This window comes from Salvelinus sp. IW2-2015, linkage group LG8 (genome assembly GCF_002910315.2).
Source record: "Salvelinus sp. IW2-2015 linkage group LG8, ASM291031v2, whole genome shotgun sequence".
Lineage (NCBI taxonomy): Eukaryota > Metazoa > Chordata > Actinopteri > Salmoniformes > Salmonidae > Salvelinus > Salvelinus sp. IW2-2015.
This window is the reverse complement of record NC_036848.1, coordinates 30,895,462-30,921,499: the sequence shown is the minus strand read 5'-3', so window position 1 is coordinate 30,921,499 and position 26,038 is coordinate 30,895,462.

Sequence of the window (26,038 nt, the reverse complement as noted above, 5' to 3'; positions counted from 1 at the left end):
CAGCCGTCTAAGACACACCTACTCATTCAAGGGTTTTTCTGTATTTTTACTTCCTGGTTAAACAATGACCATTTTCTAAATTGTGGAATAATAGTGAAGACATCAAAACTATGAAATAACACATATGGAATCATGTAGTAACCAAAAAAGTGTTAAACAAATCAAAATATATTTTATATTTGAGATTCTTCAAAGTAGCAAAACTTTTCCTTGATGACAGCTTTGCACACTCTTGGCATTCTCTCAACCAGCTTCATGAGGAATGCTTTTCTAACAGTSTTGAAAGAGTTCCCACATATGGTGAGCACTTGTTGGCTGCTTTTCCTTCACTCTACGGTCCAACTCATCCCTAACCATCTCATTTGGGTTGAGGTCGGATGATTGTGMAGGCCAGTTCATCTGATGCAACACTACATCACTCTCCTTCTTGGTCAAATAGCCCTTACACAGCCTGGAGGTGTGTTGGGTCATTGTCCTGTTGAAAAAAAAATGATAGTCCCACTAAGCGCAAACCAGATGGGATGGTGTCACACCCTGACCTTAGAGATCCATATTTATTCTCTATCTTTGGTTAGGTCAGGGTGTGACTCGGGTGGGAAAATCTATGTTTTCTATTTCTTTGTTGTTTTCCCGAGTGTGGTTCCCAATCAGAGGCAGCTGTCTATCGTTGTCTCTGATTGGGGATCATATATAAGTTGTCATTTTCCGTTTGGGTTTTGTGGGMWGTTGTTTTKTGTTTAGGTTGTTTCCCTGACAGAACTGTGCGCTTTCGTTTTCTCCTTTTGTCATTTTGTTTGAGTGTTTTTGTGAACATTAAATCATGAACAGTTTCCACGCTGCGCTTTGGTCTAATGTCTATTGCTCATGTTTCTTGGCCCAAGCAAGTCTTGTCTTATTATTGGTGTCCTTTAGTAGTGGTTTCTTTGCAGCAATTCGACCATGAAGGCCTGATTCACGCAGTCTCCTCTGAATAGTTGATGTTGTCTGTTACTTGAACTCTGTGAAGCATTTATTTGGGCTGCAATTTCTGAGGCTGGTAACTCTAATGAACTTATCCTCTGCAGCAGAGGTAACTTGGGTCTTCCTTTGCTGTGGCGGTCCTCATGAGAGCCAGTTTCATCATAGCGCTTGATGGTTTTTGCGACTGCACTTGAAGAAACTTTCAAAGTTCTTGAAATGTTCCGCAATGACTGACCTTCATGTCTTAAAGTAATGATATATTGTCATTTCTCTTTGCTTATATGAGCTGTTKTTGCCATAATATGGACTTGGTCTTTTACAAAGTATACCACCCCTGCCTCACAACACAACTGATTGGCTCAAACGCATTCAGAAGGAAAGAAATTCCACAAAATAACTTTTAACAAGGCACACCTGTTTCATTGAAATGCATTCCAGGTGACTACCTCATGAGGCTGGTTGAGAMAATGCCAAGAGTGTGCAAAGCTGTCATCAAGGCAAAGGGTGGCTACTTTGAAGAAAAATACATTTTGATTTGTCTAACATTTTTTTGTTTACTACATGATTCCATATGTGTTATTTCATAGTTGTGATGTCTTCACTGTTATTCTACAATGTAGAAAATAGTAAACATAAAGTCAAGTCAAGGAATGAGTAGGTGTGTCCAAAATTTTGACTGGTACCGCATACAGCAATAAAATACCCTAGGTGTTGAGAAGGGAGTGTGGTACGTCGCTACACTCGACGACAAATTCAATGTACTGTACATTATAGATGACTAACGCCAAATCGAAACTGTGTCGAAATAATAATAGACATTCATATGTTTCTTGACTTTTGTCCATCCAGCTCACTAATAATCACCGAAATGAAAGCTAGACAGTCAGGGACCATAGACGTTTCCCAAAACGATGGAAAGAGGATTTTTTTTTGCGCATTTTGAGGCAGAGGAAATATAACACATTTTCAGTGCGGCCCTCCGGGCCTCGTTGAAGACCGAATGCGACCTCCGGGGCGAAATGAGTTTGACACCCCTGCTCTAAGAACTCGGAAGCAAGAGTAACCAAATAGAAGGGCAAAAAACTCCATATTTAGGGCCTTAACCCTCCTGTTGTGTTCCGGTCGAATTGGACCGATTTACAAGTTTTCTCTCTGAAAAATGTAGTAAAATTTAATCTGATTGTCATGAGGTTCCATGACTTTGTCCACACAGGGCATCTGAACACACAAAATACATTTTGATGATTTTRATTACATTTTGAGTCTTTTATTTAACCTTTGTACACCTGTGGTGTTCCCGGTTATTAGAAATGAACTGGTGAGACTACAATCAGTGTATCAAATTGAGTTCAGYCACATGCCCATTCATCASYTGGACACACTTCCTCTCCCAGACCCCCATATGCATGTGTGTTTGAGCACACACCTCACTCCCCTTCTTGGCTTCCGTGGCAACCCCCACGGGAACCTTTCCCCAATAGAATCTTTCCCCCACGGGAACCACACCTGTTGGCATTCTCACAAACAATCGCAACATTGTTTCAATAATATATCGAGCTTTTCTCGCAACTCTGGTATATAAAGCTTTTTTGAGATCTTGCTCACAATTCATTCTGTGGCAGKAAATTGACCAAACGATATACTGTATGTGAGGCTCTTGATCAAATCTTTGATCATGACACTGGTGAGGAGGAGAGAGYCCAGGAAACTGACAGTTAAGTAGTCTTTGATAAATAGCACAATATGTCTCGTCTGAGTATTTGTTATAGTCAAAATGAACCATACATTATGCTTTTTTTAACTTAAAAATGAGCTCAGGTCAATGAGGCCTACAGGCCATAAATAGCAAATAGAAATCCAAACTTGTAATGTTCACAAGAACTTAAGTTGATAAAAAGATCTAACACAACATTAGGTGATAATATATGTATTATTATGGATTTATAATCAGCTATAATGGGGCGGTCATTTTGGACCGGGAACACAGAATGAATTAACATGAAACGAAACACAACAGGAGGGTTAACAGAAAACAAAATAGCAAAAACATTATTTTAACTAATTGGACCGGTAGCCGGTAGCAACTGGGTGACATCATAAACTTCTATTCCAACTGTTGACGGGAACTATTTAAATTAATGCGAGTGCAAATTGGCCTACACCAACACAGGTTGGCAATTAGTCCCCTATTATTGGCTGTTGTCAATGTTTAAGATGTGAAAGAGGAAAGCCAGGCCTGTTTTTCTGCAGGTGAACCCAGAGGTCTGTGTGTGTGTGTGTGTGTGTGTGTGTGTGTGTGTGTGTGTGTGTGTGTGTGTGTGTGTGTGTGTGTGTGGGGTCGGGGACCTGGTTACTGGGGGCTACCCAGATATGCAGACGGGGTTTGGTGCATTCACTTATTGCTGTGTGATTTTTACCCATTGGTCAGTCAGTTTGAATACAAGCAGATACAAAGAAATACAAACAGAGAAATAAACTAACACATATTGTCTATGGAGACATTTCAGTGCCATCAGAAATGATTTAAATTCCATCATTTTCAATTGGTATTAGGATATTGAATTTGAATGCAAAAAATGTGATCACTGAATTCATAAATTGAACTTGCATTTCATGATTTAAAATAAATTGAATGAATGTTGCATTCAGTTTTGAAATTCAATGTAAATTTAATTGAATATTCAAAWAAAAAAWMTATATTTTAATTTATATGAAACTTTCATAAATTAGAAATTATTGGTTGAATGTAATATCCACTACATTGAAGCTGAATATATAAATATTGAATGGTGTGACCACCATTTYCCTCATGCAGCACGACACATCTCCTTCYCATAGAGTTGATCAGGCTGTTGATTGTGGCCTGTGGAATGTTGTCCCACTCCTCTAAAATGACTGTGCAAAGTTGCTGGTTATTGGCGGGAACAGGAACGCGCTGTCATGCATGTTGATCCAGAGCATCCCAAACATGCTCAATGGGTGACATGTCTGGTGAGTATGCAGGTCATGGAAGAACTGGGCAATTTTCAGCTTCCAGGAATTGTGTACAGATCCTTGCGATATGGGGCCGTGCGTTATCATGCTGAAAGATGAGGTGATGGCGGCGGATGAACGGCACGACCATGGGCCTCACGGTATCTCACGGTATCTCTGTGCATTCAAACTGCCATCGTTAAAATGCAATTGTATTCATTGTCTGTAGCTTATACCTGCCCATACCATAACCCCACCACCACCATGGGGCACTCATTGACATCAGCAAACCKCTCGCCCYCACGATGCAATACACGCTGTCTGGCATCTGCCCGGTACAGTTGAAACCGGGATTCATCCGTGAATAAACATCTCTCMGCCAACAGCTCTGGTGGCCATTCCTGCAGTCAGCATGCCAATTGCATGCTCCCTCAAGACTTGAGARATCTGTAGCATCGTGTTGTGTGACAGTTTCAATGCTCGTTCAGTTTGACCYATTAAAAGCAGCCCCGCAGATGCATTGGAGCATGTATATGACATTTGTGGTGCTAAAAACTAATGAAGCTTTTCATTTTGTATTCTTTACCTGTTCTTAGGTGGTAAAAACTTTAGTATTGGTCGGATTGTAACAATGTACACAGTGGCCACACTTGTAATACTTGGGTAGCTGCATGCTGTGCACAACAGAATCGTGTTTGGCCAATAACATCATAGCAGTGTTGATTATTTTATATTACACTAAGGTGTGGAAGGATCTTGCAGGAGGTCAGTTGGGASAGACAGACAGACAGACAGACAGACAGACAGACAGACAGACAGACAGACAGACAGACAGACAGACAGACAGACAGACAGACAGACAGACAGACAGACAGACAGACAGACAGACAGACAGACAGACAGACAGAGGTTGGGAGCAGTGGCCAAGGCTGGGCACAATTCCATTTCAATTTAGAAGATGCATTACAATTAGCATTTTTTGGGGGGGGGGGACTTTTCAATTCTTATTTTACTTCCTGTATTGACTAAGTAGAAATGGAACTTACCCTAACTCCGCCTGAGACCAGGGGAGAAGTCTGTGAGTGTCGGACCAAATAACACTTCCTTCAAATTAACCTCCACCTCTCCAACACTGCTCATAGAGAAAACTCCCACGACAAGCAAGGGCTCATGTCAGACCGTACTGCAGCTCAATCTACAGAGCTGAGTGAAAGATACTGTTCCAAAACCTGCTAGGCAACAGAGAGAAAGAGTCCAGCCCACCCCTTCAGCCATTAATCACACACAGGGCTTTAGCATTAAGGAACATAAGATGGACACGGCCGCCCAGGATCAACCACCAGGCGTATGATGCTGCATTTCTGACGGTCTTTATGGGGCCTCCTCGTCCAGAACGCCATTTCACCCTCAGCGGTGGGGGATCCACAGGGATCCATTTGGCGTTGTCTCTGGCCTCGCAAAGCTAACCAGAGACCCAGAGACTGTGCTTTTTGCCTGGCCATCTAGCTACGTCTAGACAAGGGAAGSAGCTGAGGGGCCAGGCACTCTATCGCCAAGTCATGGTCAGAGTGGAGCTGACTGTTATAAGGCCAGATTTAATCTCCCACCGCTTAGATAATGGTGGAACTCATTGAGTCTGACATTTTAAACCCTTAAAAATTATACAAACAGGTGGCTTTAGTGTTCTTTCAGATACAGTATAAATATTGAATGCATAAATAGTTCATTAGGCAGGAAAATAGAAAATATTTCTGGGCAAATATGAGTTTCAGTAATCAGTGGCTGGTCTAACATTAACATGCTGCTCTTTATATGAATAAAGAGGACTGGAACCTAAAGGCAGAAAACGATTCAATAATGCAAATAAAATTACCTAAGACCTRGGCTTTGAAATGTCTGATAGTGTCTTCAGATGAGCAGCACCATACAATAAGACTATTCCCATCAGAACCAGGCACTATTCCTAAAGTTCTTCTCTCATTCGTTTTCTTGCTGCGACGCAATGCCTTACAAAGTGAGAGCCATTACTAAATCATAGCCTCAGCCAGCAGCCATTTACACACATGGCGTCTCCATGCTGGAACCAGGGAGACACCTTGGCCGTCCACCAGTCRCTGATTTTAGACGCTCGGTGTGTTGTGAGATTCTGTGTGCCTGATCTAACCTGAGCCAACKCACTCAAATCAACACAATCTCTGATTGTTAAAGTGTGTGAGGTTTAATAAACCACACAACACCGCTCAGGGATCACTAGAGACAGCCCGGAGCATCTCACCTTACAACGCGAGTACTGTYTAAATCAAACCAAAGTTTATTTGTCACGTGCGCCGAATACAACAGGTGTAGGTAGACGTTACAGTGAAATGCTTACTCACATGCTCTAACAAATAGTGCAAAAAAGGTATTAYGTGAACAATAGGTATGTAAAGAAATAAAAACAACAGTAAAAAGGCCGAGCAATTGCCATACCAGGCAGTGATGCAACCAGTCAGTATATGTGTTACTCTTAGGCACTGCTAATCCCATAGCCTTTACAAACCATGTAACATCTCTCAGTAGTCACTGCCATAGCTGGAAGAGCTAGTAACATCCTCCCTCAGTATCTAACTTTCCATCATGTTAGTGTATGTTACTCATGGTTGTCATTTGCGTAGGCTGACCTCTCTCTACCCACTCTAACCTCCACACGTGCATTGACACACACACACACACACACACACACACACACACACACACACACACACACACACACACACACACACCCACACACACACCACACACACACACACACACACACACACACACACACACACACACACACTCATCTCCTTGTCCGTCCTCCTCTCTTCCTGTCCATTCAGAGTCATCCTACTCATAAGGCTGGTAGGGCAGTGTAAATAAACAGGGTAGGATTATAATAATTGTACGTATGGTCTCTGCCGCCTGCGTTTCCGGGCTTGAGGACAAGCCCAATCCTCTGGTCACTTTGAGAAGCCCTTTAGGTAATGAGCAGTAGCATAACATTCAGACATGTGGGAAACATTTTGCCTTCATCCTCTTAACCGTTTCCAAACGGAGGTGAAGAATTATTACTTTTTAAAAAGAGCATGCTGCTAGCTACCCCTGGGGTGAAACACAAACACCACACACACACACACACACACACACACACACACACACACACACACACACACACACACACACACACACACACACACACACACAACACACACACACACACCACACACACACACACACACACACACACACACAGCACCACACACACACACAGTATTATTAATAGCAATAATAATATCTGCTCCTCCAGGGTATCCCCAGGCGGTTTATTTTCTCTCACTGCTGCCTAATGATTGCCCAGAGATTGGCCCCATTTATAAAGCAATAACGTGTATGTACGTGTGTGTCTGTGTGTGTGTGCGAGTGAGAGAGAGGGAGGGGGTGCGACAGAACCTCACAATCATTTACATGAAACAAAACATGGCCATTAATTAAACTTAGTTCATGCCCTCTCCAAAGACACATTTTTAAATCATAATAGCTGCTTTTACATTACAGCTCTATCTGCAATCTTTAACAGCAATACGCACATTTGTGTGTCTGACGGTGTCTCACTGTTATTTCAGCAGAGTGAATGCACAAGCAAAATGGCATGGCCATATTCCACGGAGCATGCTTTGCATAATATCATGCTAGTTACCAAAACAATCATACAAGACCATAATAATCCATAATTCAAAAGGGTCCAAAACATTCCATATGACACACCGGGCAAATGTGAACACATATGATTGATTCCTTCTACTGTTGCTGTGCCTAGTGGGCAGTTTTGTGGTCGCTGATATTTGTCCTAGTGATTGCACATACATGAATAAATATGACGGTTATGTAAACATGGTAGCCTAGGAAACAGGGGGTCAGCCAACCTCTCTCTGCAGGAACCAAACAACCACCTAGCATAGGGCCTTGACTATTAACATTAGGTGAATTTAAACGCATATCCATGTGCTTTTAGGGTATAGCATCTCTCCAAGCAATGCGCCAGTTGATATAACCAGTCATCCACATTCACATCTGTCCCTCCACAACCCTGTATGAACAAGGTGGACCTCATTGCAGACCTCACCCATTGCCCTGATATAAAGCAGAGGCATGGGTGAGTGGTATCACCCCTGGCCCTGTCAAAACCCCTCTCTGTTCGCAGCAAACTAGCTTGACCACCTTGAACTAGAGTTTCACAAGCAGGGGGTTGAGTATCATCGCTTCAAGTGTTTCAACCGTGTTTGAGTGTTTTAACAGGTTCAGAGACACAGCACATGGTGAAAGACAGACGTACTGATCAACACACATTTGAAGTGGTTGCTCAAGTGACTCACGTTACTATACTGAGGGCCGAAAGTTCAAAGTCAAATATTTGAGACGTTGACCTGTACAATGTGATAGCCAAATAATCTCTTTGTACCTCGTCTTTTTGTATCTGTATAATCTCTTTGCGTTGTGTCTCTTCTTATTGTATCTGTATAATCTCTTTGCGTTGTGTCTCTCTCTTATTGTATCTGTATAATCTCTTTGCGTTGTGTCTCTTCTTATTGTATCTGTATAATCTCTTTGCGTTGTGTCTCTTCTTATTGTATCTGTATAATCTCCTTGCGTTGTGTCTCTTCTTATTGTATCCGTTTAATCTCTTTGTATCTCTTAGTAAGCAGACGTGAGGGAGAAAGAATCTGAAAGTCATAGCTCAATGGATCATATTTTGTACAGGCACATGGTGTAGACCACTTCATGTGATTCTCCCGCTCATAGACCTACAATGTAATAACAAATTAGCCAACTTCCCTTTTTAATTTCCAAAAGCTACTCTGTCTCCCTGTCTGGTGCACGCATACACAAACTTCTTGACACAAAAGAACATTCGAAAGGAGAGGTACTTAGAAAGTGCTCAGCTATAATGAAATTCAGGAATATTTACGTTCACGCTGGATAAAGTTAATGTTTGGTGTCGTCTCGTTAGACTGTTCGTGAAAGACTCGGGAGAGGGAAAACGTATGAAACTGTAACCTTAACCACAGGTCTAATCCTAGGTAGAAATCCATTATAATTAACAATAACACTCGGACCCCTTAGTCCTCTTCAGTCCCCATAGAAATGGCTTTTACTCGTAGACGGCAGACCAAGGTAGATCCTCAGACCCTCAGGCCTGGTGATCCGTTGATTTATATATCTCATAGTGACTCTGAAATATTGTTTAGTTTCATAAAGGGTTTTATTTGGCAGGTATACATTATGCCACAGATCAGGTAACTCACATTGGCTGCTAATCTACGCTGCGATCGCTTGCCGTCTGCAGGCCAACTTAACCCAATTTTACAGCCGCTTGTTTTCTGTGTCACAACGCTAGCTCTAAAAGGGCTCAAAAAGTTTACTCAAGTTTGCCAAAAWGCACCTGGAAYCAGCTGGATGATCATCGAGACTCTTGGAAGAATGTTCTATGGACAGATGAGTKAAAAGTATAACTTTTTGGATGACATGGGTCCAATTTTGCCTGGCGAAAAATAAACACAGCATTCCACAGTAAGAACCTTATACCAACGGTTAAGCATGGTGGTGGTAGTGTGATGGTTTGGGGATGCTATGCTGCCTCAGTACCTGGAGGACTTGCCTTAATAGAAGGAACCATGAATTGCAGGAGAATGTCAGGCCATCCGTTTGTGAGRTGAAGCTGAAGCACAGCTYGGTCATGCAGCAAGACAGTGATCCAAAACACACAATCGAGCCTACATGAAAATGGCTAAAYAGCAACACATTAGAAGTTTTCTAATGGCCTAGTCACAGTCCAGAGRTAATCCCAATTGAGATGTTGTGGCAGGACCTGGAACGAGTAGTTCATGCTTGAAAACKCACACAAGTCACTGAGTTAAAGCACTACTGCATGGYAGAGCGGGCCACAATTCCTCCACAACGACGTGAGACTGATCAACAACTACAGGAAGCGTTTGGTTGGAGTCGTTGACACAACCAGTTATTYAGTGTAAGGGGGCAATTACWTTTTCACAGAGGGGGCATTGGGAGTTGCATAACTTTGTTAATGAAATAAATAAAAWKAATTTTTTGTTATTTGTAAACTCAGGTCCCCTTTTATTTAATATTACATGTTGATTGAGGATCTGATAACATTCAGTATCAAAAATATGCAAAAGTATCACACATTTGAAAGGGGGATTAAGTGAGTGTGTTGGGAGTATCACTGTGTGTGAACGTGTAGACTCCTGTGAGTGTGCATAGAGAGCGCAAACAAATAAATAAAGGGTCAACTCCTATAGTGCGGGTAGCCATTTTGTTAGCTATTTAGCAGTCTTATGACTCCATGAAAGTATGTTGTTGGCTATGATACTTTAGTGGAGATTTACTSTAAACTCATTTTCTAAACTCCCTTAAATGATATTACAGACCCAGGCTCTGCAGTCTGTGTTCTGTATCTTCTGACACTGTTAATACTCAACAGATGGGACTGATTTATCCGTAGCCCAGTACTATGTCCAAAGAGCCATTTTCACCTTCTCTTTGATTTTCTCTCTCTCTCTCCCTTTCTCTATCCCTCTCTCTCTCTCTCCTTTCTCTAATCCTCTCTCTCTCTCTCTCTCTCTCTTTCTCTATCCTCTCTCTCTCTCTCTTTCTCTATCCCTCTCTCTCTCCTTTCTTATCCTCTCTCTCTCTCTCTATCCCTCTCTCTCTCTCTCTCTTTCTCTATCCCTTCTCTCTCTCTTTCTCTATCCTCTTCTCTCTCTCTTTCTCTATCTCTCTCTTCCCTCTCTCTCTCTTCTGCTCTTCTCTCTCTCTCTCTCTCTCTCTGTCTCTGTCTTGTCTCTCTTCTCCTCTCTCTCTCTCTCTCTCTCTCTCTCTCTCTCTCTCTCTCTCTCTTCTTTCTCTCTCTCTCTCTCTCTCTCTCTCTCTCTCTCTCTCTTCTCGCTCTCTTCTCTCTCGCTCTCTCTCTCTCTCTCTCTCTCTCTCTCTCTCTCTCTCTCTCTCTCTCTCTCTTCTCTCTTTCTCTATCCCTCTCTCTCTCTCTCTCTCTTTCTCTATCCCTCTCTCTTTCAAGCATGCTCTCACACCCGCAGGTACAGGCGAGTCTGGGAAAGACACCTTTATAGTCTGATTAGTCAATCGTTCAATTACCAAACGTAGTCGCTGAATATCTGTATTATTTAAGATTGATCTTTACGCTTCTATGTCTGTCTGTACGACTACAAACTATCCCCACAAATATTCACATAAAATCCACAGCATGATATTCAACTGAATGATGACATGATGACAATAACAGGGACGATAGAGTAATAAAAAGAATCAGAAGAGAGGGCGGGGGGGGGATACAACATTCTCCATCCCTTCTTCCCTCCCTCCTTGGCCCTGTTAGCAAAGTCAGTGCACCATCCACCCAACCCAGGCCTGCTTGGCCACGGGACAACAGGGACCACAACATGTAGAGAAGCCAAGTCTAAGTCCTGATACAGGAACCATGTGTAATAGATAGAGTAACGCAGCATAGGAATGACATCAGTGGCGGCTTGCAGAACACACCCGGCTGCCAGCTGTGGCGTCACAGAGCTTGGCAGAGTGACCGTCACCCCATGTTCCAGAGTTTAGAGGGCACACGCTGGCCCTGTTTTGTTGTCCCCTACCTGCTTTTAGTCATGACGGGTGGCGACAGGGATTTATGGTAGCTGGTTAGGGCCAAAAAGCCATGCCTGTAAAGTAAACAGATGTTCTTACAGTGAAAATAGGATGTAGATGTCCGGRGCTGGATAGACTGGATGGACAGGGTTCAGGGTCTTGCTTTTGAAAGTGATGTGTCCTGCAGAGTCTCAAGGATAGAGCGACTGTGAGTAATAGGAGTTACGATTCCCCTGCCGGGACAAGTCAGCCGATAACACAATCCCAGACGTGCACACCCACTCCCTCCCACTTTCTCTCGGTGCTTCTCTCTCTGTCTCAAACACACACAAAGGCACATGCGCATGCATGCATGCACGTACGCAAACATGCACGAATGCAGGCACGCACGGACACACACATTTACGCACAACCCACACACGCACACGCAGCCCTTCCTCTCCTCGCAAAAGCCATGTCGACCATTTTCCCCCAGGTAAACCTCACATATAAAGGACAAAGTCATATCTATATGTTTCATATTTGTATTGGAGGCGCCACAGGGCCCTTACTCCATGTTAGTCAGAGGTAATTACACCTACAAAACCAATATCCCCTCCTCATTACAGCCAGTTAATGGGCCCTCTCCTGCTCCTAACTGCTCCTACACACCGCCTCTTTGTCCCCTRCGCCTCGGCCACTGACACCATGTGTTAGCATCAATCTCTCGCRCCATTGCTAACCCTGTTTTTCTGTGGTTTCCCCCCTCCTYATTCCTGACTCACTGGCTACTCAGAGACTACAGGTAGATTGGCTCCAGAAACTGGATGGAAATTGTATCTTTGGGAATTGAGAATGTTCAAAACCCCTGCTGTGTTGTGCACTCTCAACATGGTAATGAGAGAGATGACGCCTGGTTGTGTTTGTGTTGGCAGTCCATCAGAGAGGGGTGGAGGGAGAGGGTGCAGGTGGTGAGAGGGGTGAGAGAGCGAGAGAGGGCAGTAGGAGGGGGTAGGGGGGATCAGAGCAGAGGTGATATAGGGTGTCTTGGGACTTGCCTTGCTGCTTGTCTCCCTATCTTCCTTCCATCCACCCTGAAGTCTTCTCAACCAGGATGTGAGAGCCTCTCAAAGGAGATCTGTGTTTCTGGAAGCCGGGCACCTTGTCGTCGTCCACAAACATCTAGTCTCTGACAGGTAACCCGCCCGGCGAAGCCAGGTTTCCCGACAACTTGTCTGCATAAACATCAGTACCATTATTATTTATATTTCCACCTTTGAATCAAAGTAACAAGCATGCGCCTCGGATAGAAAAGCGTCCCTCTACTGCAATCAACTGTCAGGAAGTTATCTTAGCAACACTATTCCGTGCCAAAGACTRACACTCATGTATGGAGGATCAGATTCGACACATATATGCCCGCACGCAACAATTACCTGAAGATATGTGAGGGGAAAAATGCCCTATAGGAACTCCCCCTTGGGAGGAAGAGCAGCATTATATGCATCTGGACCTGGGCTCCAATGGGCTCAGAGTGACGAGAGCAGAGGAGACTAGAGGGTGGATATGTAAGACAAACTGTGGAAGTCTCCAAACTGGAGAGAGATTCACACAGTCCAAACATATTTCCSCAGCCTTCATTAGCGTCAGGCCTGATTTCCCCCTCCTGGCCCTGAGCCCTTAATCTGGATCCCTCATAGAGATGAGAGGAAAGGAATGAGGCATGCCCAGAGAGGTAGATCTCGGGCCCATCTCAAGCAGAACATATGAAACGTGTTATGCATGATTCCCTTGTCAAACACATACAGAGGCAGGCAGGCAGTCAGTTACACAGCAGCACAATCTGAGTCAGTGATCTGTGCGGGAAGGGCTTTTCACAACGGGCTGTATCGGAATCCTGAAAATCTTTCCCCTTGTTCCTTTCCTTTCACCCGGAAGCAGTCTTTATTGTCACTGCAGATTTCAACCAAGCGTGTTTAAAACAAACAACGTGCTTGATCATGTGCACACAAACATCCATTAAGCGTACAAAGCCATTTTACGCCCCCATTTCAGCCAATCAGATCACATCTCTCTGCTCCTACTCCCCACCTACAAGCAGGAACTCGAGGGCCACCAACACAGAGAATAGTGAGGCGCTGGACAGAGGAGGSAGACTCAATGCTTTTGAGAATATTGATTGGAATATGTTCAAAAACGAATCCACCCAGGACTCATCCATCAACATTGACGAATGTACATTGTCAGTCACAGGCTTCATTAGGAAATGTGTTGATGATGTTGTACCCACAATAACAATCCGGACATAATATAAACCAAAAACCCTGGATGAACAGAGATATCTGTACCATGATGAGAGCCCAAACCTCAGCATTCAATGTGAGCAGAACGAACCCAGATGACGCGTGACGCATGCAAGGCAAGCAGGTACGAGCTCCGCAAATCCTTTAGGGACTCAAAAAGACAATACAAACTTAAACTTGAATCAATGTTCGACAACTCAGACTTGTGACGCATGTGGCAAGGACTACAGGCTAACACGGACTACAGAGGCAAATCCAGCTGTGTGGTGCCCACCGAAGCCTCCCTCCCTGACGAGTTTAACACATTCTATGCTTGCTTCGAGGCAGACAATACCAAGCCATCCAGGAAGGCTCTCGCTGTTCCGGACAACCAGGTGCTTTAGCTGACGTGAGGAAATCTCTCAAAAGAGTAAATACTCACAAAGCCGCCGGCCCAGATGGCATCCCTGGCTGTGTCTTTAGAGTGTACGCTGACCAACTGGCGACATTTTCTTCAACCTGTCCCAGGCTGTAGTCCCCACTTGCTTCAAGGAGACTGCCATCATCCTAGTGCCCAAGAAAACTGAGGTGACATGCCCAAATGACTTGCCGAAGMGACTATCGCCTGCTACGAGAGGCTGGTCATGGCACACATCAGGGTCAGAATGCAAGMCACTCTTGACCCACTCTAATTTGCCTACCGCGCCAACAGATCCACGGAAGATACCATTTCCATTGCTATTCACATGGCCCTAACACATCTGGACAAGGGGAACACCTATGTGAGAATGTTGTTCATTGACTACAGTTTAGCATTCAACATTATTGTTCCCTCCAAGCGCGACACCAAGCTCAAATACCTGGATCTAGACACTACCCTCTGCAACTYGATCCTAGACTTCCTGACAGGCAGACCACAGGCTGTAAAAATTGTCAACAACACCTCCTCCATACTCTCTTAAAAGAAGGGTGCAACAGGGGTATGTCAGCGGTTGTGGAGAGAGTCKGCGGTTTAAAGTTCCTCGGCATCCACATCACCGAGGACTTGACATGGACCAACAKCACCACTATTCTTGTCAAGAGGGTGCAACAGTGCACTGTAAAACTTTTCCCTGTAAATGTACAGCATTATACTGGCACTAGAGTTGCCAGCTTAATACTGTAATTTTGCTTTACAGCAGAAATGCTGTAAATAGTACTATTTTCCCCACTGTAAAAAATATAGAGCTTCATTTTTATGGAATGSTCTGCCGATCCCTGTGAGAGAGACAGACTCGGTCTTAACCTTTAAGTCTACTAATCTCTTCAGTACGTCCAACGATTGAGGGTAGTCTGGCCCAGGGGTGTGAAGGTGAATGGCAAGGCACTGGAGTGACGAACCACCCTTACTGCCTCTGCCTGGCCGGTTCCCCTCTCTCCGCTAGGATTCTATGCCTCTGACACCCATGCTATCCCTGGGAGGGGTGCATCACGTTTTGCCAGGCTTTTTTTGCTGTACTCTACTTGAGTGGGTTGAGTCACTGACGTGATCTTCCTGCCCAGTTTTGCACACCCCTCGGGCTTGTGCGGTAGGGTAGATCTTCGTGGGCTATACTTCGCCTTGTCTCAGGGTAGTAAGTTGGTGGTCTGTTGATACCCTTCTGGTGGTGTGGGGGCTGTGTGTGTTGGCAAAGTGGGTGGGGTTATATCCTGCCTGGTTGGCTCCCTCTAATTCTCCCATCTCGCTCTTGCTCTCTCTCTCCTCCAGGAGCAACTGAGCCCTTGGACCATGCCTCAGGACTACCTGGCCTGATGACTCCTAGCTGTCCCTGTCCCCAGTCCACCTGTTCATGCTGCTGATCCAGTTTCTACTGTTCTGCCTGTGGCTATGGAACCCTGAACTGTTCACCGGACGTGCTACTTTTCCTGGATCTGCTGTTTCGACTCTTGTTGGTCATCTATGAACGTTTGAACATCTTATAGAACGATCTGGCCTTGATGGCCCATGTACTCATATCATTTCCACCTGGCCCAGCCAGAAGAGGACTGGCCACCCCTGAGAGCCTGGTTTCTCTAAGTTTCTTCATAAGTTCCTGTCTTTCTAGGGAGTTTTTCCTAGCCACTGTGCTTCTACATCTGCATTGCTTGCTCTTTGGGTGTTTTAGYKTGGGTTTCTGTTTGCTACATCTGCTGGTGTAGAAAGGGCTTTATAAATACAWGTGATTAATWAAAKTTTGAGTGATTTCTGTGTTCTTACGTCACTAGAGGCCTTCATTCAAACTCAGCGAGTTCTTGGAAAAATCGGGCAATGCAGAGGATGAGAACAGATGGCTTTCTCTTGGCCACCTTGCCATGCACTTTGTCCCATCTTCAGGGTCCATCATCTTCAGTTGATTTGAACCTACAGCATATATCCAATATAGTTTAGGAAATCAATTGAGGCGTTGAACAAATGCAAATAAGACAGCTAGATACACCAACTTCAAACCCTAGCTAACAAATAAAACATTACAATAGCCTTCACAATATCGCAGAATATTTTAGCAAACTCACAACATTTTCCTTTCTTTCTGAGCCACCAAATGTGTGCATGCTACTGGTAAAGTGAACAGGTGTAGCTAATACTGTATCATTATGGAACAATGTTTAAATTAAACATATGGTTTGCGGGGAGAGGCTATATGGATATTCCTGGTCTGTAAAATGATGGGGTATAAATGTCACAACCTTGTGGGATTCGTTCATGTGACAGCTAAATGTAAATGTGCCACGTTACTACTATTTACCACCAGCGACACTGTGAGAGGTTACAGCTGCCCAGTGCCCGCCTTAGGTCGACAGGTACCTCCGCCACGATACAACACTGGTGCACTGCTCATTTGCATTGGCTTTAGCGACTCGCGAGTACGGCCCACGAGGTGGTATATGTGTAAAATTTGAAATCMGAAAAATAAGTTGCGCCGGTAATATAGGTCATATCTTTTGAATTGCGGGAAACAAGCCATTCTGTAATAATGGCAAAAACATAACAGTCACAAATCTGCACTCAGTGTATTCTCTATGGCTCTCAGAGGCTGCATTACAGCAAAGCCTATCATCATCACAGCAATTATTATCTMGGTGATGTTCTTCTAGGTCGCACGGCACGATATTTACGAGCAATTTAGAGTATGAGTCCTTTTTACAGGAGGCTTCCAAGTACAGTTAATAKAATTCTTCTTCTTTATTTTACCCATAATGCAGTGCGATCTACAGTATTAATGCTGTATAATACATTGATATTTTACTGTGCATTCTATAGTGTTTTACTGTTGAAATGACKGAAAAGTCTTACATTTGGTATGCCATCTCAGGTCCTCTCCAAATACCACTCCTGCACCACTGAGAGCGCCCTGACCGGTTGCATCATGGCCTGGTAGGAGAATTGCTCCATCCACGACCGCAAGGCCCTCCAGTTGGTGGTGAAGACGGCCAAGTACATCTACTTTCCCACACACCCCTGCCACGAGCTGTTCACTATCTTACCGTGGGGCAGATGGTATCGGAACATGAAGTCTGATACCAACAGGCTGAGAGACAGTTTCTATCTACAAGCCATCAGACTGCTGAACACTTGAACTAGAAACTGGACTGACCACCTYCACTGACTCTCCACACCTACGCTACACACACGCTACACACACATCGCAACTGCTGCTATTAGACTCTTATTTACTATTGCTAATACTGCACAATTTAAAAACTTMCCCCCCCAATTGCCCCTTCCCTGATACATGTGTAAATATTGTACTATAAATGGTGCCTTCCTGTATTATACTTTTGCTAAAATGTTTATTCTATTCTGCTGCCATTTACTTTATATTCGTATTCTTATATTTCATTATTTCTTATTGTTGTTGCATTGTCGGGAAGGAACCTCAAAGTAAGCATTTCGTTGGATGGTGTATACCATACGACTAATAAAACGTGCAACTTGTACCCCCGTGTCACGTTGGTATGAAGAGAGTCGGGAGACAGACGCAGGAATGCGTAATAGTATATTGTACCCAAATTACGGCGTGTCGTGTAAAGGCACGGGAACGAAGACCCGAAGACAAACACCATACAAAAACACAGGGTTGAAACCCAAACAAAAGAGCGAGGAGTACCTCAAATAAATTACACACACGGGACCAGACCCGTAATCATCTGGCCAATCCACAATGSCACAAAAGCCAAAAKACACAGCACAGGTACTCACACGCACCAATGGACATTGTAAAAAATAATCGGCAGCACCATGGTGAACAAAGGGCACATATATACAAATACAATCAGAGGGAATAGGGGCCAGGTGTGCGCAATGAATGTTCCAGAGGGATCCGTGACACCCCGCTTCCCCCTTCTTCCACCCAGCTGTTTGCAGATCTAATGGGTCACAGTTCAACGCCTTCTCTTAATGTGATAGACAAGCAGTGCACAAAAACTGCAATACAAATTGTATCACTTTTTGGAAGCATTGAGACTACCCTTCTCCATAACCAATATTTATTGCACAAACCAKGCCTTTTCAAAATGATGGAAAACAAATTGGAACAAAATTTGAACCTGAAAGAAGCTACTGCCAGGACCTCACACTTGCACACATTTCCAGGTGATTTATATATGATGTCTTTATTAACTTTTTCTTAATGATTTATTAATGGGCATGTCTGATCAGGTACTAAATAACCCAATCTAAACCTGTCATATCTGTTCCATRAGTGAGACATGTTCCAAAAAAGACTGCTTAAGGATATGAAGATTCTGTTTATAATATTACGAGACATAAATATACTCCTAATTTACCAGAATATCTAAGGAGGGGAATGAGCCCACTGTACCTTTGGGTTTGAATGTCTATAGTCCATGCCAAACCAAAGTAATACATCAAAATCAGAGGATACTCGCATAGAAAATTCCCCTTAACCTTTACTTAGATATTTTGAAAACACAATGAAATCCAACTCTCTATGTCTAAGCAACAGGGAGAAAAACAACTCCAGAAGACTCACATAAAAAGCCAAGTTGTCGAATGAAATGTTTGCATAAGTAGGCCCATAGGCAGGGCATACGTATCCTAGAAACAAAACAATCATAACTAAACCAAATAAAAACGGCTTCATATATGTATCTCATGGGGGAAAAAACTGTAGGAACATCCCTAAGATATCAAGTTACTAAAAGGTAAATAAATGTTACGACCTGTGAATGAATCTGCCACAGCTGTGCCAGGCAAATATACCCAGCTACTGTAGCCTACTGTATGTTTACTTCCACAAAAACGTCAAAACTATGAATCACAACCACTGGCTATCAGCACAACTTTGGTGCAGTCCAGTCTCTACACGCTCTGAGGCTCTGTGAAAACAAAGTGGAGAGAAAGAAGTCAGGTTTTATATGCTGTCTAATGATAGATCCAGCTGTGTGTATAACCGATCCACTTCATTCATAAAAAAACGAGGTGGCCAGTGGTAATGTCACTTCACACCTCCACAGTTTGCGTTCAGCATCTCTGAATCACAATGGAAGGTGGAGGGCAACGGTGGAGAACCAGAGGAATGGACCCTCGGTGGAGTCATCATGTACCGCCGGTAGTCAACGCTTGGTACTCCAGTGACTAGAGGAGGGGAGACGGGGTATTACGACAAAGACACACACGTATACACACACTTATACACAGACATACGCGCGCACAACACACAAACACAATAGCTTCTGCAGTAAAACATGGAGGTGTTAAGAGCGAATGTGTCTCCTGGCCGTTCGCCAGCCCTCCAGTCTTTGCCCAGTGAATACAAAAGAATAGTAGTCGAGTATTGAAAGATACGTCCCAGGAAACAATTTACCGSCCCTCAGAGCAAAAGTGAGAAAAGATTGATGAACAAAGTTGGATCCTTAAATGCTCTCTCGCATAAATAAATCAAATACATTTAGTKAAATGCACTGGCAACGTTTTTCCTCCTTTAATCGTTCAATGCTGGCGTGACCTCTGACAGTATTCATCTGCACAGTGGGAGTTATAGCCTTTGCTTACAATAGACATTATGAGACACAGTATGAGAGGAGTGCAGTGCTAAAATTGCATACTATTTTTTCCCCTTTCTGTAATGTAGTGTACGTCACAAACCATTAAAAAAGCATTCCCCTACTATGTTAGAAATGGTAAACAAACAAACTCAGACAGGTTTATGAGTCATGCTATATACGCTACGTCGTCTATTTTACACATTACATTCTATACTTCGTCCTGGAACACAGGGGTGCATCTCAAATGGCACTATTTTCTATGTAGTGCACTACTTCTGACCAAGGCTGTGGTCAAACGTTAGTGCACTGCATAGGGCTTAGGGTGCCATGTGGGACGCACTCCAGGGCTCRATCAGAGACCCAGCAACTACCAACAGCCACGAGAGTCAGAGAGAACAGCAGATGAAATACATAAATCAGGCGTCTTCTACTAATGGCTGGAATCCATTCAAGTACAGCCTTTTAACAGACTGAAGACACATCAGACAAATGGGTGTAATTGTGGGTGTGAGAGCAAGGGAGAGAGCGCTCCTTACGTCTCTGTCTAAAAGGGGTCTTAAGTTACATGTTTTCACACCAGGAACTGGTTTGAATTCTCCTGCCTGCGGATTCCGTCTGAGGGTTCTGTCTCCTCTCTTCCTGCTCCCTTGCTCTCTCTCTCTCTCGAAACATCTGCTTCTCATTTGGTTTCAAATTGTATCAGACGTTTGGGAGAGAAAAGGGAAAACAACAAAGCCTCCTGATAGGTGGACATCCAGGCCCAGTATTTCATTAGGGATAAACAGATATCCCAGATTCGGAAGCCAAGAGTGGGTTCACAGACGCCCTCGCGGCTGTTTCCGTTTTTTTCCTCTGGAGGAATTGTTTGGGTTATCATCTTTCTGTTCTCTGCACATTCCCGTAGCTGTGCGGCATCTTTATGCCGACGGTTGGGACGTTCTTGATGAAAGGTCTCCATTGAAGTTGCATCCGGGGTGTTATCGTATACGCAGCATCTGTCTGTGAGATTCTCTTTGGATGAGGGCATCTGCTAAACGAATCAGCGTTAACTGTAATGTGATTTCGCTGTCAGCGGGATAGCTATCGAACACGTTTATCTTTACCCAAGACATGCGTAACCCACCTCTTTCTTGGGCGTTTTGCGTTTATTTCGTCAACCTATTAGTTGTTGCGTTTTTCAGTACCTGGGGCATGGTTCCTAGCCTCAGAGTGGTTGGAGGAATCTGGTTTGATCTATGGGTGCTGGGAAGTTTGGGAAATGCAGCGCTCTCGTCTGTCAACACCAGCGGACCAGCACTCGGAGTCAGCAATATTATGGACCTGTTTCTATTCAACACGAAGCAAACCCCAAGCCCTATACGTGTTCCATATATTTTCTCTACAAATACGGTGCAACCGACGGAGCCCTAGCTCACGGGTGCACGTGACCAAGTCACTACCCTTATTGCGCCATGCGATTGTCTCTTGTTATAATCTGCGTCTTAATAGCTTCGTTATTACAGGAAAGTTCCATGCGGTTTTCACGGCCGCAGCATTTTGCTCTTAATGGTTTTTCTGTGATAACTAATCCAAAACCAGGCTGAAGCCGGGAGGATTATATACTGCATGAAATGTGTCTGGGCGTACCACCCCCCTGTGTGGCTTGAAACCCGAGCAGTTCATGTATGGTTTACAGTGGAGGAGCTACAACAAAAACGCAACTTGCTTTTACTTTAAATTGGGAGGGAATTGCACATGGTTTCGGTTAGTTTATACCTCCCACYGTCGACCCATAGCCTGTAGAAAAGTACCCACCGCTGTCCCGTAATATTCAACAAGTACTCCGCAAAACCCAGAATTGAGTTCATTTCTATACTATGTTGAAAATTAGATTTGGGGGTAACCAGGGTGAAGGWTATAGGATGTTCCAGTGGTTGGCTGTTACACAGTCAGGTACAGTACCGTATTTCATATTAAACTAATTCAATCTATCTCCATTCATACCAAGGGCAGTGATAGCTAGGCTACACACATCCATTTTTATAAATGCAACATATGGCTGGGTTTTATCTCRCCATTCATTTAGTGGCTGTGTTAGCTTTGTACCCAGATCTGTTAGCTTGGTCTTTGACTAGGGAAGATGCCAAAGAGGGATAAGGTGAACCGTAAAGGCAATACGTGAGTGGAGGAGTACTTTCAAACCTGGTCCAAAATGTACTACTTTAGGTTATTCAGCCAGTGCCAATACACACAGCACCAAAATGCCATTCAGATAATTATCATACTGTAACATCATACCAGTGTTAGTGGCGGGGTATTAGCAACAGTACAATCCATGTGCCCCTAGGTGTTCCTTGGAGAGCAGTAACACAGTGCGGTGTGTCTTTGCCAGGAGGACATCCCTTCTCATTTACCACACAGCTCAGTGAGTCTGCACAGAGAGAGACTGGCTGGGTATAGATATCTGGGCTGCTTATTTAGAGTAGACCAGCAGTTCTGCCAGTAGGTGGCTTTCATAATGAGGGGACACACAGCAGAAGCCCCCCGAATGTTATGCAAGTGTCAGTCACCAGGATAAACAAAGGACCCGCACCCCTCCCAGCCACTTTCTGTGCCAAATACCTGCTCATGTTCCCAAACTACACTTCCCCATTAAAACAGTTTATTTTAGCAATGATCATTTGGAGGAGGGTTGTGGTAACCCTAGATGGGTGTGTGTTATCATTTTATAACAGATTACTAATGACAGAGAGAGAGAGAGAGAGAGAGAGGTAGAGAGAGAGAGTCATGCTCAACATGAGCTCCTGATATATTAGATTTTTCTGGTTTTTAGAATGAGATAAACACTCTAATCGAAGAAGAATTCCAGACAAGAAGTGATGAACAACAACTCTATACATTCAGAATAGAAAAAAAAGTAACTTGGCGCCTCAAGTTAAGAAGTTTTGAGTCTAGCTAGCTAGCTACACAACAAAGACCCAGCCAGCAGACTAACAAGCTAGCCATAAGAAACGAGCTAGAACAAAACTAGCAAGGTCAGTTAATACAACTACATCAAACGACCAAACTGAGTGAGTAAAACAAAAAGGAGCACGGACTAACTGTAAACATATCTTCAGTCTTTTGTGTGAGGATTTTTCACTATATTTGCTGTTTTTTGAAAGTAGCGCNATAATGGACAACTGATCAATATGTGTTGGTGAAAGAACATGTTAGAAAGTGTGCCGCAGATTTATCCATCCATGTTAGTTATTGATGTTTTTTTGAAGCAGTTTGATAATTGGGTGAACTTGGTATTGCTTTGCTTTGACAGCAGTGTCTTTCTATTCTCAGTGTCATTCCATAAAAATAAAAAATTATGTTAAAAAGCAGCTTTTCTTTGTTGGAACAACATAAATGTTTAATGCAAGTAGAATGCTGATTGGCCACAAGTAGAATGCTGATTGGCCACACAACCCATCCTCCTCAGGGAGATGAGATCATGTTATATTAGGAAATAGGTATTTCTGAAACTGTCTTTTTGATATATAAATTTGAGTATTTATTTTTATTTTTTATGTTTTAATTTTATTTACAATTTATGCTTTGGCCACAAATAACATTATTAGGGTATGAGTTAACGGAATATTAACTTTTAAAGTGAGATTTTCACTGGGCAGCTACTTTATGACAGTCCTCAACATAAGAGAGGACATACTTTTGCTCCTTCTTATTTTCTTGTTCAGTGACTTCAAAGACGAAAACGAAGGCTGAGAAAATATGAATAATTTTCAACAACAAAAAATGTCATCTCTTGATTTTTTACTTTATCATAACAAAGAAAGGAATCATGAAGACAAACTTGTAATATATGACACAAGCATGACCCTTCAGTTGAGTGGAGTTTAATCCCGAAACATTAGTTTCCCAAGTGCTCCTGGTGAAAAAAAGAACAGACAAGCTGGGCACAAACTGGTTGAATCAACGTTGTTTTAACGCAATTTCTAAACATATTTCGACGTGGAATCTAGGGTGACATTTCAACCGCAGGATTATGTCATCATTGTAACCAATTTTCAACATAGACAAACCTTGTATAAAATATTTTGAATTTGTACCTTTGAAACAATGTCAGATCTTCAACGTTATATCCACTATCAGAAAAAATATATATAGGCTGGGCAGCACATCCTACCGGAGAGTTAATCCATGTACAGCTATTCATTTTGTTTCCCATCAAGGGTTTTAACCAATCCGAGCCCTGCTTATCTTTGATATTTGTCACRGACCACTACCAATGTGCTGTCATGAGAATGATTACTGAGAGATCTAATAATAACTATATATATTCACTGTTGCTATTGAAGTCATTCCAAATGGTAGGTMTAACAGCGCAAATGAAATGTAACCATACTTTATAAGTCATATCATCAATGATTCTCTTTATGTGAGAACAGACACTGGGAGACGAGAAGCAAAACATAGACAACGTCTGGACAAGGGAAACATAACGACATTAATGCAGACACGAGGAAGAAACTGAGGAAGTGACAGATATAGGGGAGGCAATCAATAAGGTAACAGAGTCCAGGTGAGTCCCATGAAGCGCTGATGCGCGTAACGAWGGTGACAGGTGTGCGTAATGATGGGCCGCCTGGCGTCCTCGAGCGCCAGAGAGGMGGAGCGGGGGGAGGCGTGACATCTTAGGCCTATATAGTATTTGCAAAGTCATTAACAGCTATTGTTTCAATTCAACACAGGGTTCAACTAAAAATAGTCGATAGGTATAGACCTAGGTTTTCAAGCTTTGTTTGATTTCCAATTGAATCTTAAACTGAATAATTCATATGTTGGATTCTCCATCTCAACCAAAAATCTAACTTKAAGAATAGGACTAAACCTAATAAAACTTTATTTAAAGTGCATTAAAAGTTTTATTAGATTAAATTTAGTCCTATTCTTTGATTTTATTTATTTTATACCCCTTTTTCTCCCCAATTGATAGCTACAGTCTTGTCTCATTGCTGCAACTCCCATACGGACTCGGGAGTGGTGAAGGTCGAGAGCCGTGCGTCCTCTGAAACACAACCCAAACAAGCCACACTGCTTTTTGACACAATGCCCACTTAACCCAGAAGCCAGCCACACCAATTTGTCAGAGGAAACACRGTACACCTGGCAACCGTGTCAGTGTGCTCTGCGCCCGGCCCGCCACAGGAGTCACTAMTGCGCGATGGGACAAGGACATCCCTGCCGGCCAAACCCTCCCCTAACCCGGACGACACTGGGKCAATTGTGCGACAGAGCCTGGACCCAAACCCAGAATCTCTAGTGGCACAGCTAGCACTGTGATGCACTGCCTTAGACCCCTGCGCCACTCGGGAGGCCCTCTTTAGTCCTATTCTTTAACAGAGATTTTTGGTTGAGGTAGAGACGTGAATCCAACATATCAATTATTAATTTGTAGACAAACTGGATATTGAATTGTGTTGGTTTATTCTCCAACTAAGCTAAAAATAAAAGTTAAAGAATAGGATAAAGCCAGGAGCTCATGTGAAACTTAATACCTTTGTTATACAGTACATAGCCTTAAGTTAAGGCTTGCTTACAAACAAATGTAACAGTATAATTGAACCTTAAAATGAGTAACACATCCATGACTACATTTTGAGGTTAGCCTACTGTAACTATAAAAGGTCTTCTTATGTAATCATAAAGCATGCATGTTCAAGATAGCACGCAACGGTCTCAGGTCTGTGGAGACCTTCACAATTAATCTGCACAGGATCTTGAACAGCGTTGATCACTTGGCACTACGTACTCTTAAAAGTGAACTCAGCTGCAATCCAGGTCATTTGGTTGCGCTATTAGACGAAGCACAATGACAACACATCAGGTTGTTGTACAGGTCCTAAATATCTGACATTGTGTTCCCTTTTGAACTTTGTTGTGCTTTTAGTGGTTGAAAGCGCAGCGAAAACACACYGGGAATTCAACAAACTTCCGGCTGTCTTTTCGAGTGGGTGAAACAAGGTTGTAATCTGGTTGAGCAATGTCTCAACCAAATATGACCCACATTTCCATGTTGAAATGACGTGGTGTGCCCAGTGGGGAGTTTATTTTCAATCCTGCAGTGGCACAAGACCTGGGCCATGACACATTGTAATCAC